Source organism: Cetorhinus maximus, chromosome 31, assembly GCF_964194155.1.
Source record: "Cetorhinus maximus chromosome 31, sCetMax3.hap1.1, whole genome shotgun sequence".
NCBI classification, from domain to species: Eukaryota; Metazoa; Chordata; class Chondrichthyes; order Lamniformes; family Cetorhinidae; genus Cetorhinus; species Cetorhinus maximus.
Window position 1 is genome coordinate 12,657,398 of NC_135909.1, and position 5,351 is coordinate 12,662,748.

Below are 5,351 nucleotides of genomic sequence, written 5' to 3' on the forward strand. Positions count from 1 at the left end.
AGATCATTTGCTGATCTCGGATAAAAGTGAATTGGAAAACGTTTCACTGCAAAATGGTTTCATGGAATGTTATAGAATTCTGCGCATGCGTCATTCCGACCCACCAGAGCTCAATGGATGGGAGCGGAAGAGCGCATGCACGCGGCTCTCCCCCAGCTTTATCTGGGACAGGATGAGCCACCAATGGAATGACTCCGGTCCTGGGGGAATGGAACAAACAGCAGCCTCCTGGGAGGAGGGAGACAGAATGGCAAGAAGCTGTTATTGAAAATCACTGCTGCTTTCTCTCCGCAAAGCAACAGTGAATATTCCTGGTTGAGTTCACACTCCCCTGGTTTGTTGATATTGGACAGTGAAGAGTGGGAACAGAGCCGGACAGTCAGGATGTGGGGAGTCAGACAAAGAGCAGCTATTGTAGGCACAAGGTGTGAAGACAGGCACGTTTTAAACAGTGGCTGTTTGGTTTCGGTGACAGTTTTATTAGTGGAGATGGCGTCGTAGCAGGAATCTAGAGTTCCAGGTTAATGAACATAAGAACAGAAGGAATAAAGAGCAGGAATAGGCCACTCGGCCCCTCGAATTTGCTCCACCATTCAGTAAGGTCATGGTTGATCTGATTGTAACCTCAACTCCACGTTCCTGCCTCCCCTCGGTAACCTCTCACCCATTTGCTTTCAAGAGTCTACCCCTGCTTTAAAAGTATTCAGAGACTCCGCTTCCACCCTCTTTTGAGGAAGAGAGTTCCAAAGACTCAAGAACCTCAGCAAGAATAAAAAGTCTCCTCATCTCTGTCTTAAATGGACGACCCGTTATTTTTAAACTGTGACCGTGAGTTCTAGATTCTCCTCCAAGAGGAAACATCCTGTCCACATTTGCCGTGTCAAGACACATCAGGACCCCCTTAAGATAATGTTATGGAGGCGCGGGATCAAATCCCACCACCGCTGCCGGTGACATATAATTTTAAAAAATCTTGAAAGTCACATTGATAAAAACCCATCTGGCTCACGCACTCTCCTCCTCCGTTTGAACGAATAGACATTCCTGAGACTTGGGCTCACTGCCGGACTAACTTAGTGCAAACAAAAACAGAAAATGCTGGAAAAACTCAGGAGGTCTAACAGCATCTGTGGAGAGAAAGACAGAGTTTACGTTTCATGTCTATATGACTCTTAAACGTTAACTCTGTCTTTCTCTCCATAGATGCGGTTAGACCTGCTGAGTTTTTTCAGCATTTTCTATTTTTCTTTCAGATTTCCAGCATCTGCACTATTTTGCTCTTATCTTACTGTGTTGTTGGTGATTGTGGAACTGGTGTCTCTGCTCTCTGTGAGTGATACTGTACTTACTGTGTGAGAAGGAGCTGGCTGCACTTCTCCTTTTGTCACGGAATCACTACTTTGATTCTGCTGCTTTCAAATATTTGCCTGTCGGAAGAAAAAGGTATTTATAATAATCCAAAGAGAGAGGAGGTAGCAAATACAAAATAGACCAACGCATTTGTTTCAATTAATAGTCATTGCAAAAAAACAGAAAATTAAAAGCAGCGACACAAGCAGGGTCTGGTCTGAAGGGCAATTCGGGATAGGCAACAGATTCTGGCCTTGTCAGCGACTCCTACATCCCGTGAACAAATAAAAATATAAGTAGATCCTGAGAGTGGGAAGTAGTAATTTGACCTGTGCAGAACTCCCTGCTCTGTCACTCAGTCCCATTCATGGAGCAGTGGATTGTTTATGGATGGCAGGAAATTGTTGTAAAATAATCCAAATCCTTGGTCTTCAGTAGCCGGGTGCTGCAGGACAGTCGTGGAATCAGACACTGACTCTGTTCAGAGTGGAAGAGAGAGAGAGAGAGTGGAAGCAAATCATCCTCTATCCCGAAGGTCTGAATAATAATAAGAATAATGGAGACATTCCGATACAGAATTAACCCCACTTCCCCTGGCAGTAATGGGGTCCGATAGACACAGAATGATTCCAACATTGACATTCAGTAACACTGCCTGAAACAGAATTAATCTCACCCTCACATATAGTACCAGGCATTGACCCATAAGAAGAAATCCTACTCTCACAAACTGTTCCAGAGACAGAGATGCAGAATGAATCCTACACTCACAAACACTATCTGTGATGGACATATACAGAACAAATCTTGCTCACGTCTACTAACAGAGTTCTCAGGATGTATCGCACAATCACATTCACTCCTAGAAGGTAACAGATACAGTCAAGAATTGATGACTTTTTTCCAGTTGTGGCTTAACCAGATTTTAACACAAGAAGAGGGAACATCTGAACACGACATGGAACACGTTAATATAACAGGGAACATCGAGGACCCAGGAAGAAAATATTTTCCCAACAGAAAACATCTTCACTGAGCAACAGAGAACATATTTACAGTATAGGAGCATCTTGAGACAACAGAGAACATGTTTACACAGCTGGCAACACGTCTGCACGACAGGGAGGCACGTTACACAACAGTGAAGATCTCTCAACAGCAGAGTGCACAGTTACACAACAGGGAGCACACTTTACGCAACAGGGGCACAGTCACACAACGGAGAACACAGTTAAAAAACAGAGGACACAGTTACACAGTAGAGGGCGGAGTTACATAACAGAGAGCACAGCTCCACAACAGAGGGCACAGTTAAACAACAGAGGGCACAGTAACACAGCAGACAGCACAGTTACACAACAGATATCACAATTACACAACAGAGAGCACAGATAAACAACAGTGGGCACAGTTTCACAATTGAGGTCGGAGTTACAGAACAGAGAGCACAGTTACACAAGAGAGCACAGTTGCACAACAGAGGGCAGACTTACACAGCAGAGGGCACAGTAACACAGCAGAGAGCACAGTTGCACAACAGAGAACACAGTCTCGCCAACAAAGAGCAAAGTTATTCAACAGAGAGCACAGTTATACAACAGGGTGCACATACACAAAACAGAATGCACAGTTACAAAAAAAGGGCACAGGTCCACAACAGAGATCACCGTTACACAACAGGGTGCACAGAGACACAACAGGGTGCACAGTTACACAGCAGGACTCATTATTACAAACCGGGGACATCTCTGACAAACGGAATGGTTTGGACAAATGATCAGTTTCTCCACCTCAGTGTCTTGCTAATTTGCTCGGCATCGTTCTCTGTCATCTTGTGTATCCTGGCAGCCTCTTGCTGCCTTTTTTTCTGTGTTTTTTTTGTCTTTTTCTGGTGTTGCAAAGTGGAATTGTGCAGCCAAGGTGATCCTCCCAACACATCGCTCAAAAGCACAAAGCAAGTGACTATTTATCTCCCTAATACACAAAGTAACATTCATCCACAGCTGACAATGTGTAGCAGAGTGGCACAGCGGAAGCGTGCTGGGCCCATAACCCAGAGGTCGATGGATCGAAACCATCCTCTGCTATTTATATTCCCACAAATTTATCTAATTTTTCTTTACAGTTTGCAGGTCTTAACATTGGAATCTCACTTTCTGTAAACACTTCAGTTTGCAACAAATATCCCAAATTGTTTTTATTTACACGAGGACACGAGCTGCAATTGCTGCAAACACACACCAGCCGAGACCAGTCCATTTCTCGCAACGAGCTGGCACAGTCTGAATATTCTTCTCTCGTTCACTATCACTCCATCATTACCTGAATAAGAAATTTCTAAGATGGAAAAATATCGTGAAGTTGATATTTATTAGGTGCAGTATGTCCGATCTAAATGACACCCTGCAGTAATTCATCATTTTAATTTGGACAACAGCTTCCTTCACTGCGACATGTACCATCGAGGACGAGAGAATCATCATAGTGAAGACAGCATCATGTCAAAGGCAGTTAATCAATATTAGGGCAGATATCACAGTTCCTGCTTAATTACTGGTTTAAAACGTGGAATTCAGTTCCAAATTCACCATGAAATTTCCTTCCTTGGGCCTTGCGTCAGACACCTATTATACTGAAATCACCTTTGAGTGCCTCTGATTGTTTCCTTTAGCCGTTTAGTAGCTGTTCACATTTTAATCTGTTCAGCTTCCTGCTCATTCTGCCCTTACCGACCTTACTTAAGGTGAAAATTGTTACATTTCTGTGACCATTCCCTGCCTCTAACATATTGTGGTCACTCGTTGCCAGATGCTCATTTACTTTCAGAATATTAACTCTCTCTCGTTAGTTATTAATAAATCTAATATAATTTTTTTCTCTTGTGGTTTCCAAATCTGGGTGGATGGCAGGAGAGGTTAAAAGACAAAAGAGTTGATGGTGCAAGGTTAAGGTACATGTTCAAGTAACAAAACCAAAGATGTGTCTAAAGGAGGTGTGAATGATGGGATGATGAACAGCTGCCATCCAAAAGCATAAACAAGATAAAAATGTGAATATCCAATGGAAAAGATACATAATGGGGATTGAGTTTACATTCTCAACTTGTTGGACTCAATGTTGAGACTGGAAGGTTTTAACGTGCTCAATTTAAAGATGAGACACGGTTCCTCAAGTTTACACTGAGATTCATTAGAACACTGCAGGATACCAAGGACAGAAACGTCAGTGTAAGAACAAGATGTAAAATTAAAATCACAGGAGATCGTAAACTCAGTGTCGTATTTGCTGACCGAGCAGATGTTCATCAAAGCAATCACTGAAACTGTCTAACATCGATCAGACCACCATTGTGAACAGTGAATACAGGGTGCCAAATTGAAGAAAGTACACATAAATCACTGTTTCAGCTGGAATGAGTGTTTTGGCAAGGACAGGTAATATTCCATACCAACACTGCTAATTTTTTCTCAACTGGTTATCTCTCCTATCTGTGATTGACAGGGCCCTCAAGCATTTCTGTTCCATTTCGCGAGCTCTGCTCTCACCAATTTGCTCTCTCCCAGAACGCTTTTAGGCTTCCTTTGTCCTCACCCTCCTCCCCAACATCTTCCACATTGAATGGATCATCCCTTGTCATGTCTTTGTCAGGCAGCGAGTTGTTGTGGTCTTGAATGCTCTGCCGAAAATGGTGGTGCATGCCGATTAAAAATAAACTTTCAAGAGTAAACACAGGAGGGACAATGTTTTAAGGCTATTGTAAAGGAGAATGGGAGTGGGGCTGATTTTCTTTAAAAGAGCTTGCACAGAAACTATTAACACAAAAGCTTCCTCCCGCGTTAGAGTTTATAATGAAATGGCCGATAACGCGTCCCAGAATGCTCTGGGAGATATTAAACGGCCTATCTCTCCCAGAAGGACCGCAGTGCGCAGGCGCAAACATGTCTGTCACCGGAAATCCTGTCTACGCCGAGCATGAGCCGTTCAGCTCGAGCGTGGTTGAG

General features: G+C 43.3%; 1 non-coding gene across 1 annotated transcript; it reads left to right on the forward strand.

The window, feature by feature from the left end:
* The first annotated feature begins 3,365 nt into the window (after positions 1-3,365).
* trnam-cau (transfer RNA methionine (anticodon CAU)) lies at positions 3,366-3,437 on the forward strand. The gene has a single exon. It is a non-coding gene; the product is annotated as a tRNA-Met (tRNA).
* Positions 3,438-5,351: the final 1,914 nt, after the last annotated feature.